Source organism: Nuphar pumila, chromosome 17, assembly GCF_984573655.1.
Source record: "Nuphar pumila chromosome 17, dmNupPumi1.hap1.1, whole genome shotgun sequence".
Classification (NCBI taxonomy): Eukaryota; Viridiplantae; Streptophyta; class Magnoliopsida; order Nymphaeales; family Nymphaeaceae; genus Nuphar; species Nuphar pumila.
The window spans coordinates 37,364,015-37,377,579 of NC_143265.1; positions in this window are offsets into that span (position 1 = coordinate 37,364,015).

Sequence of the window (13,565 nt, forward strand, 5' to 3'; positions counted from 1 at the left end):
ACTATAACTTTTTTTTGGAGCCTTAGAACACAAATATGCATGATTGAATCACTATAAAATTTTTTGGACAGCCTTAGAACAAATATTTGCATGATTGAATCACCATGATATTTTTTTTACAACGTTAGAACATAGAACAAATATATGCATGATTAAATCACTATGATTTTTTTTTGACAAACTTATAACACATATATGCATGAATGAATCACAATAAAATTTTTTTGACAGCCTTAAAACACATATATGCATGATTGAATTACTATAAAATTATTTTGACAGACTTAGAAAACATATATGCATGATTGATTCACTATGATTTTTTTTTACAACCTTAGAACATATATATGCCTGATTAAATTACTATAATTTTTTTTGACAACCTTAGGCCACATATCTCCATGATTACTATGAAATTTTTTGAGAGCCTTAGAACACATATATGCATGATTGAATCGCTATAAAATATTTGCAACAACCTTAGAACACATATATGCATGACTCAATCAGTATGAATTTTTTTGATAGCCTTACAAACACATACATGCATATTTGAATTACTATGAATTTTGTTTTACAACATTAGAACTCATATATGCAGGATTGAGTCACTATAATATTTTTTAATGGCATTAGAACACATATATGCATGATTGAATCACTATAATTTTGTTTTGAGAGACTTAGAACACACGTATTCAATATTGAATAACTATGGTTTTTTTTTGAAAGCCTTAGAACACATATATGCATGATTTAATCACTATGAATTTTTTTTTACAGCTTTTGCACTTATATATGCATGATTGAATCACTATGAATTTTTTTTGACAGCGTTAAAACATATATATGCATGATTGAATCACTATGATTTTTTAGAGCATTAGAACACATATATGCATGAATGAATCACTATAATTTTTTTTGTAAACATTAGAACACATATATGCTTGATTAAATCATTATGATTTTTTTTTGACAACCTTAGAACACATATATGCATGATTGAATCACTATAATTTTTTTTTGACAATGTTAGAACACATATATGAATGATTGAATCACAATAAATTTTTTTAACAGCCTTAGAACCCATACATGCATATTTGAATCACTATGAAATTTTTTTGATAGCCTTAGGAAACATATATGCTTGATCAAATCACTCTGAATTTTTTTTGGCAGCCTTAGAATACATATATATGCATGATTGAATTACTATGATTTTTTTTTGAAAAACTTAGAACACATATATGGAAGATTGAACCACTCTAAAAAATTTTTGAAGGCCTAAGAACACATATATGCATGATTGAATCACTAAGAATTTTTTATGACAGCCTTTTAAGCATGATCGAATCACTAATTTTTTTTTGAAAGCCTTAAAAAATATATTGCATGATTGAATGACTATGAATATTTTTTACAACGTTAGAACATAGAACACAAATCCGCATGATTAAATCACTATGAATTTTTTTGACAACTTTGGAACACATATATGCATGAATGAATCACAATAATTTTTTTTGATAGCCTTAGAACATATATATGCATGATTGAATCACTATGAATTTTTTTTATAGCCTTAAAACACATATACGCATGATTGAATCACTATAAAATATTTTTGACAGCCTTAGAACACATATATGCATTATTGGATCACTACAATTTTTTTTGACACATATATGCATGATTGAGTCACTCTAATTTGTTTTTGACAGGCTTAGAACACATATATACATGATTGAATCACTGTGAAATTCTTTTGACATCCTTAGAACACATATATGCAAGATTGAATCACTTGAATTTTTTTTTGACATACTTAGAACACATATATGCATGATTGAATCACTATGATTTTTTTTGACAACATTAGAACACATATATGCAAGATTGAATCTCTACAAAATTTTTTTGACAACCTTAGAACACATTTATGCTTGATTGAATCAGTATGAATTTTTTTTGACACCCTTAGAAAACATATATGCAAGATTGAATCACTACAATTTTTTTTGACAGCCTTTGAATACATATATCCATCATTAAATCACTATGAATTTTTTTTGACAACCCTAAAGACATCTGCATACTTAAATCACTATAAATTTTTTTAGACAGCCTTAGAACACATATATGCATGATTGAATTACTATGAATTTTTTTTAACAACCTTAGAACACATATATGCATGATTGAATTACTGTCAATTTTTTTTAACAACCTTAGAACACATACATTTATGATTGAATCACTATAAATCTTTTTAGACTGCATTAGAACATATATATGCCTGATTCAATCACTATGAAATTTTTTTAAGAGCCTTAGAAAACATATATGCATGATTGAATGACTATAAATTTTTCCTGTCAGTCTTAGAACACATATATGCATGATTGAATCACTATATTTTTTTTTTGACAATGTTAGAATAAATATATAGATGATTAAATCACTGTGAATTTTTTTTGACAGCATTAGAACACATATCTGCTTGATTGAATGAATATAATTTTTTTTTGACAACCTTAGAACAATTATATGCATGACTGAATCACTATACATTTTTTTTGACAGACTTAGAACATATATATGCATGGCTGAATCACTATTAATTTTTTTTGGCAACCGTAAAATTCATATATGCATGATTGAATCACAATGAAAGTTTTTTTACCAATGTTAAAATAAATATCTGCATGATTAAATCACTATAAGTTTTTTTTTACAGCATTTGAACACATAAATGCATGATTGAATCACTATAAATTTTTTTTTGACAGGCTTAGAACACATATATGCCTGATTGAATCACTGATTTTTTTTATAGCCGTAAATGTTATAACACATATATGTATGATTGAGTCACTATAATTTTTTTTTGACAACCCTAGAACAAATATATTAAAGATTGAATCACTACAAAATTTTTTTGATAGCCTTGAACACATATATGCATGATTGAATCAATATGAATTTTTTTAGACAGCCTTAGAACCCATATATGCATGATTGAATCACTATGATTTTTTTTGACAACCTTAGAACACATATATGCATGTTTTATGATTTTTTTTGACAGCATTAGAACACATATATTCTTCATTTAATCACTATAATTTTTTTTGACCGCCTTAGAACAGATATATCCATGATTGAATCACTATATATTTTTTTTACAACCTTACAACACATATATGCATGATTCAACAACTATGATTTTTTTTCACAACCTTAGAACATATGTGTATGCATGATTGAATCACTATGATTTTTTTTAGCGCATTAGAACACATATATGCATTATTGAATCACTATAAAATGTTTTTGAAAGCCATAGAACACATATATGCATAATTGAATCACTATGAAATATTTTTGACAACCTTAGAACACATATATGCATTATTGAATCACTACAAATTTTTTTGACACATATATGCATGAATGAATCTCTATAAATTTTTTTTGACAACCTTAGAACACATATATGCAAGGTTGAATCGATGATTTTTTTTAGACAGCCTTAGAACACAGATATGCATGATTGAAACACTATGAATTTTTTTTGACAACCTTAGAACACATATACAAATGATTGAATCACAATAAATTTGTTTTGACAACATTAGAACACATATATTTATGATTGAATCACTATAATTTTTTTTTTTTGACAACCTTAGAAAACATATATTCAAGATTGAATCACTATAAATTTTTATTACACATATATGCATGAATAAATGACTATAAATTTTTTTTGACAATGTTAGAATAAATATATACATGATTAAATCACTGTGATTTTTTTTTGACAACATTAGAACACATATCTGCTTGATTGGATGAATATAATTTTTTTTGACAACCTTAGAACAAATATATGCATGATTGAATCACTATGCATTTTTTTTGAAAGCCTTAGAACATATATATGCATGGCTGAATCGCTATTAAATTTTTTTGACAACCGTAAAACTCATATATGCATGATCGAATCACTATAATTTTTTTGACAGCCTTAGAACTCATATATGCATGATTGAATCACAATCAAAGTTTTTTTACCAATGTTAAAATACATATATGCATGAGTTAATCACTATAAGTTTTTTTTTGACAGGATTAGAACACATAAATGCATGATTGAATCACTATAATTTTTTTTTCACGCGCTTAGAACACATATATGCTTGACTGAATCACTATGAATTTTTTTTGATAGCATTAAATGTTAGAACACATATATGTATGATTGAGTCACTATAAATTTTTTTTGTCAACCCTAGAACACATATATTAAATATTGAATCACTACAAATTTTTTTGATAGCCTTGAACACATATATGCATGATTGAATCAATATAAATTTTTTTGGACAGACTTAGAACACATATATGCATGATTGAATCACTATGATTTTTTTTTGACAACCTTAGAACACATATATGCATGATCTATGAATTTTTTTTTACAGCATTAGAACACATATATTCATCATTTATTCACTATAATTTTTTTTTGACAGACATAGTACAGAAATACGCTTGATTGAATCACAATAAATTTTTTTTGACAGCCTTAGAACAGATATATGCATGATTGAATCACTATATTTTTTTTTACAACCTTATAACACATATATGCATGATTGAGTCACTATGATTTTTTTTTCATAACCTTAGAACATATGTATGCATGATTGAATCACTATGAATTTTTTTACCGCATTAGAACACATATATGCATGATTGAATCACTATAAAATGTTTTTGACAGCCTTAGAACACATATACGCATGATTGAATCACTATGAAATATTTTTGACAACCTTAGAACACATATATGCATTATTGAATCACTACAAATTTTTTTGACACATATATGCATGATTGAATCTCTATAATTTTTTTTGACAACCTTAGAACACATATATGCAAGGTTGAATCAATGATTTTTTTTAGACAGCCTTAGAACACAGATATGCATGATTGAAACACTATGAATTTTTTTTGACAACCTTAGAACACATATACAAATGATTGAATCACTATAAATTTATTTTGACAACATTAGAACACATATATTTATGATTAAATCACTATAATTTTTTTTGACAACCTTAGAATACATACATTCAAGATTGAATCACTATAAGTTTTTTTTGATAGCCTTAGAACACATATATGCAAGATTGAATCACTATGAATTTTTTTTGACAACCTTAGAACACATATGTATGATTGTGTCACTATGATTTTTTTGACTGATTTAGAACAAATATATGCATAACTGAAATATTAGATTTTTTTTGACAACCTTAGAACACATATATGCATGATTGAATCACTATGATTTTTTTTTTAACAAACTCGAAACATATATATGAATGATTGAATCACTATGAAACTTTTTTAGCAGCCTTAGAACACATACATGCACGATTGAATCATAGTGAATTTTTGTTGACAGCCTTAGAACACATATATACAAGATTGAATCACTATGATTTTTTTTTGACAACCTTAGAACACATATTTGCATGATTGATTTTTTTTTTTGACATTCTTAGGACACATATATGCATGATTGAATCAGTGTAACTTTTTTTTTGACAGCCTTAGAACACATATATGCTTGATTGAATCCCTATGAAATTTTCTTGACAGCCTTAGAAAACATACATGCATGATTGAATCACTATGAATTTTTTTTGTCAAACTCAGAACATATATATGCATGATTTCATAATGATTTTTTTTTGATAGCCTAGGAACATATATATGTATGATTAAATGACTATGAAATTTTTTGACAACGTTAGAACACATATATGCATGATTGAATCACTATAAATTTTTTTTGACACCATTAGAAGACATATATGCAAGATTAAATCACTACAAATTTTTTTGACAGCATTAAAAGACATATATGCATGATGAAATCCCTACAATTTTTTTTTTACAGCATTAGAACACATATATGCATGATTAAATGACTATAATTTTTTTTTGACATCCTTAGAACACATATTTTGAATCACTATGATTTTTTTTTGACAATGTTAGAACACATATATGCATGATAGAGTCACTACAAATGTTTTTTGATTGCCTAATAACACATATGCATGATTGAATCACTATAAATTTGTTTTGACAGCCTTAAAACACATAAATGCATGATTGAATCACTACAAATTTTTATGACTGCATTAGAACACATATATGCATGATTGAATCACTATAAACATTTTTTGACAACCTTAGAACACATATATGCAAGATTGAATCACTATAAATTTTTTTTGACAGCCTTAGAACACATATACGCAAGATTAAATCACTATAAATTTTTTTTACAGCTTTAGCACACATATATGCATGATTGTATTACTATGAATTTTTTTTGACAACATTAGAACACATGTATTCCTGATAGAATCGCTACAAATTTTTTTGACAACCTTAGAACACATATATTCAAGATTGAATCACTATAATTTTTTTTTGACAGCCTTAGAACACATATATGCGTAATTGAATCACTATGAATTTTTTCTGACAACCTTAGAACACATATGTATGATTGTATCACTAAGAAAATTTTTGATAGATTTAGAACCAATATATGCATGATTGAATCTCTAGAATTTTTTTTGAGAACCTTAGAACACATATGCATGATTGAATTACTATAAATTTTTTTTTAACAAACTCAAAACATATATATGAAAGATTGAATCACTATGAATTTTTTTTAACAACCTTAGAACACATACATACATGCGTGATTGAATCATAGTGATTTTTTTTGCTAGCGTTAGAACACATATATGCATGATAGATTTTTTTTTTGACATTCTTAGAACACATATATGCATGGTTGGATCACTATGAAAAATTTTGGACAACCTTAGGACACATATTCATGATTGAATCACCATAAATTTTTTTGAAAGCCTTAGAACACATATATGCATGATTGAATCAGTGCAATTTTTTTTATAGCATTAGAACACATATATGCAAGATTTAAATTTTTTTGACAGCCTTAGAACACATATGTGCACTATTGAATCACTATAAAATTTGTTTGACTGCCTTAGAAAACATATATCCATGATTGAATCACTCGAATTTTTTTGACTGCCTTAGAAAACATATATGCATGATTGAATCACTAAGAAATTTTCTTCACAAATTTAGAACACATATATGCATGATTCAATCATAATGATTTTTTTTTCACAGCTTAGGAACATATATATGTATGATTAAACGACTATGGAATTTTTTGAGATCCTTAGAACACATATATGCATGATTGAATCACTATAAATTTTTGTTGACCGTATTAGAACATGTATATGCATGATTCAATAACTATGAAATTTTCTTGACTGCCTTATAACACATATATGCATGATTGAATCACTATAAATTTTTTTTGACAACCTTAGAACACATATATGCATGATTGAATCACTATTTTTTTACAGCATTAGAACACATATATGCATGATTCAATTATTATAATTTTTTTTTGAGAACCGTATAACACATACATGCATGATTGAATCATTATGTAATTTTTTTGACAGCATTAGAACACATATATGCAAGATTGAATCACTAGGATTTTTTTTTGACTGTCTTAGAACAGATATATGCATGATTGAATTGCTATGAATTTTTTTAGATAGCATTAGAACACAAATTTGCCTGATTGAATTACTATAATTTTTTTTTGACAACCTTAGAAAAGATATATGCATGATTGAATCAGTAAATTTTTTTTGACAGTCTTAGAACACATATATGCATGATTGAGTGACTATCAATTTTTTTTGACAGCCGTAGAACACATATATGCGTGATTGAATCACTATGAAATTTTTTTGCTGGCCTTAGAACATATATATCCAAGATAGAATCTATATGAAATTTTTTAGAATGCCTTATAACACTTATATGCTTGATTGAGTCACTATGAAATATTTTGATAGCCTTAGAACACATATATGCATGATTGAGTCACTATGAAAGTTTTTTGACAGCCTTAGAATACATATATGCATGATTAAATCACTATTTTTTTTTTTGACAGCAATAGAACACATATATGCTAATTGAATCACTATAAATTTTTTGATTGCCTCAGAACACATATATGCATGATTGAATCAGTATGAATTTTTTTTGACCACATTAGAACATATATATGCATGATTCAATCACTATGATTTTTTTAGAGCCTTAGAACACATATATGCATGATTGAATCACTATAAGTTTTTTTTGACAACCTTAGATCACATATATGCATGACTGAATCACTATGAATTTTTTTTGACAGCCTTAGAACACATATACGCATGATTATATCTCTATGAAACTTTTTTGACAACCTTAGACACATATATGCATGATTAAGTCACTATAAAATTTGTTTGATAGCGTTAGAACACATATCCATGATTGAATTACTATAATTTTTTTTTAAAACTTTAGAATACATATATGTAGGATTGAATCACTATAAATTTTTTTCGACAACCTCAGAACAAATATATGCAAGATTGAATCACTATGAATATGCATGATAGAATCATAGTGACTTTTGTTTGAAATTCTTACAACCTATATATGCATGATTGAATCACTATGAAATTTTTTTGACAGCCTTAGGACAAATATATGCAAGATTGATTTCCTATGATTTTTTTTTGAGAGCCTTAAACAAACATATATGCAAGTATGATTTTTTTTTAACAGCCTTAGGACACATATATGCAAGATTGAATCACTAAGAATATTTTTTGACAGCTTAAAACACATATATCCATGATTGAATCACTATAAATTTTTTTTGACAAACTTGGATCACATATATTCTTGATTGAATTAATATGAAAATTTTTCTACAGCCTTAGAAGATATATATGCATGATTGAATCATAATGAAATTTTTTGACAGCCTTAGAACACTCATATGCATGATTAAATGACTATAAAATCTTTTTGACAACCTTTGAATACATATATGCTTGATTGAATCACAATAAACTTTTTTTGACCATATTAGAACATATATATGCATGATTCAATCACTATGAAAATTTTTTAACAGCCTTATAACACATATATGCATTGATTGAATCACTATGACACTTTTTTGACAGACTTAAAACGCATATATGCATCATTGAATCACTATAAAACTTTTTGACAACCTTAGAACACATATCTGTAGGATTAAATCATTATGATTTTTTTTTACAGCCTTAGAACACATATATGCATGATTTATTAAATCTGATATATTTTTGACAACCTTAGAACACATATAAGCAACATTTAAATCACTATGAATTTTTTTGACAACTTTAGAAAATATGCATGCATGATTGAATCACTATGAAGCTTTTTTAACAGCATTAGAACACATATATGCATGATCAAATCAGTTTAATTTTTGTGTGACAAACTTACAACAAATATTTTCAGGATTGAATCATTATGATTTTTTTTAGCCTTATAATATATACATGCATGATTGAATCACTATGAAATATTTTTGATATCATTAGAACATATATAAGCAAGATTGAATCACTATGAATTTTTTTTGACAGCCTTAGAGCACATATATGCATGATTGAATCACTATGAAATTTTTTCACAACATTAAAACACATATATAAATATATGATTGAATCACTATAAATTTTTTTGGACAACCTTAGAACACATATCTGTAGGATTGAATTATTATGATTTTTTTTACAGCCTTAGAACACATATATGCGTGATTGAATCACTGTGATTTTTTTCCGTAGAATATTAGAACATATATATGCATGATTGAATCACTATATTTTTTTTTACTGCCTTAGAACTCATATTTATTGAATTGAATCATTATGATATTTTTTATAGCCTTAGAACACATATATGTGTGATTGAATCACTATGACATTTTTGATAGCCTTAGAAGCCATATAAGCAAGATTAAATCCCTATGATTTTTTTTATAGCCTTAGAAAACGTATATGCATGATTGAAACACTACGAAATATTTTTGACAGCCTTAGAACACACACACACACACACACACACATATATATATATATATGCATGATTGAATCATAATGAATTTTTTTTTAACAGCCTTAGAACACATATATACATGATTGAATGACTATGAAATCTTTTTGACAACCTTAGAACACATATATGCATGATTGAATCACTACAATTGTTTTTACAGCCTTAGAACACATATATGCATGATTAAATCACTATGAAATATTTTTGACAGCCTTATAACACATATGAGCAAGATTGAATCACTATGAAAGTTTTTTGACAGCCTTAGAACACATATAAGCTGTATTGAATCACCATGATTTTTTTTTGACATCCTTAGAACACATAAATGCATGATTGAATCACTAAATTTTTTTTTATGGCCTTAGAACACATATATACAAGATTAAATGAGTATGAACTATTTTTGACAGCTTGATAACACATATAAGGATGATTGAATCACTATGAATTTTTTTGATAGCCTTAGAACACATATATGCATGAATGAATCACTATAATTTTTTTTTTGACATCCTTAGATTGTATATCCGCAAGATTGAATCATTATGATTTTTTTTTACAACTTTAGAACACGTATATGCATGATTGAATCACTATGAAATATTTTTCACGGACTTAGAACACAAATATGACTGATTGAATCACTATGAAATAATTTTAACTACCGTAGAACACATATATGCATGATTGAATCAATATAATTTTTTTTTACAACGTTAGAACACATATATGCATGATTGAATCAGTATAAACTGTTTTTGACGGCCTTAGAACACATATAAGAAAGATTTAATCACTATGGATTTTTTTTTGACAGCCTTAGAGGACATATATGCTTGATTAAATGACTATGATTTTTTTTTGATAGCATTAGAACATATATATACATGATTGAATCACTATAATTTTTTTTGACAACCTTAAAACACATATATGCACGCTTGAATCATTATGAATTTTTTTTATAGCCTTAAAAGACATATATCCATGATTGAATCACTATGAAATATTTTTGCAGCCTTAGAACACATATAAGCAAGATTGAATCACTATGAATTTTTTTTGACAGCCTTAACACACATATATGCATGATTGAATCACAATAATTTTTTTTTACAGCCTTAGAACACATATATGAATGATTGAATCACTATGAAATATTTTTGACAGCTATAGAACACATATATGCATGATTAAATCAGTATAATTTTTTTTGACAGCCTTAGAACACATATATGCATGATTGAATTACTGTAATTTTTTTTGACAACCTTAGAACACATATATGCATGATTGAATCACTATGGAATTTTTTTAACAACCTCAGAACATTTATATGCATGATTCGATCACTATTAAGATTTTTTGGCAACCTTAGACTTTATATATGCATGATTGAATCACTATTAAATTTTTTGGACAGTGTTAGAAAACATATATGGATTATTAAATCCCTATAATTTTTTTTTGATAGCATTAGAACATAAATATGCAAGATTAAATCACTATATTTTTTTTGTCAACCTTAGAACGCATATATGCATGATTGAATCAGTATAATTTTTTTTGACAGCCTTAGAACACATATATGCACGATGGAATCACTATGAAATTTTTTTGACAGCCTTAGAACACATATATGCATGATTGACTCACTATAACTTTTTTTGCCACCCTTAGAACACCTACTTGCACGATAGAATCACTATAAAGCTTTTTGATAGCCTTAGAGCACAAATATACATGATTTAATCATAGTGAATTTTTTTTGACAACCTTAGAACACATATATTCATTCTTGAATCACAATGGTTTTTTTTTATAATGTTTGAACATATATTTGCATGATTGAATTAGAATGAAATTTTTTTGACCGTCATAATACACATATATGCATGATTGAATCACTATAAATTTTTTTGATAGCCTTAGAACACATATATGCAAGATTGAATCACTATGTTTTTTTTTTTGACAGGCTTAGAACACATATATGCATGATTGAATCAAAGTGATTTTTTTTTAAACATCCTAAGAACACATATATGCATGATTGAATCATATGAAATTTGTTTGACAACCTTATAACACATATATGCATGATTAATTTTTTTTTGACATCCTTAGAACACATTTATGTGTGATTGAGAACCGTAGAATACATATATTCAAGAATGCGATTTTTTTGACAGCCTTAGAACAAATATACGCAAGATTAAATCAATAAGAATTTTTTTTGACAGCATTAGAACATATATATGCATGATTGAATCACTAAGATTTTATTTTGACAAACTTAGAACACATATATGCGTGATTGAATCATAAAGAATTTTTTCTGACAGACTTAGAACACATATGCATGATTGACTGACTATAAATTTTTTTTGACAACCTTAGAACAAATATCAGCTGATTGAATCATTATGATATTTTTACTGCGTCAGAAAACATATATGCATGATTGAATCACTATGAAAAACTTTTGACAGCCATAGAACACATATATGCATGATTGAGTCACTATCAATTTTTTTTGACCACCATAGAAAACATATATGCATGATTGAATCACTATAATTTTTTTTTACAGCCTTAGAACACATATATGCATGATTGAGTTAGTATGAACTATTTTTGACGACCTTAGAACATATATAAGCAAGATTGAATTACTATGCATTTTTTTTACAGCCTTAGAACATATATATGCATGATTGAATCCCTTTTAAATTTTTTTGGCAGCATTAGAACAAATATATGCATGATTGAATCACTATGAGTTTTTTTTGACAACCTTAGAACACATATCTGCAGGATTGAATCATTATGATAATTTTTCTACAGCCTTGGAACACATATATGCATGATTGAACACCTATGAAATATTTTTGCAGCCTTAGAACACATAAAAGGAAGATTGAATCACTATGATTTTTTTTTACAACCTTAGAACCCATATATGCATGATTAAATCACTATACATTTTTTTTGACACAAATAGAACACATATATGCATGATTGAATCACTATAATTTTTTTTGACAATGTTAGAACTTATATTTCCAGGATTGAATCATTATGATATATTTTTAAAGCCTTAGAACACATATATGCATGATAGAATCACTATATAATATTTTTGACTGCCCCAGAACACATATAAGTAAGATTGAATCCCTCTGAAATTTTGTTGATTGCCTTAGAAAAAATATATAGATGATTGAGTCACTATCTAACTTTTTTGAATGCATTAGAACACATACATGCAAGATTGAATCATTATGATTTTTTTTTAGAGCCTTAGAACACATATATGCATGATTGAATCACTATGAAATATTTTTGATAGCCTTAGAACACATATAAATATGATTGAATCACTATCATTTTTTTTTACAGCCTTAGAACACGTATATGCATGATTAAAT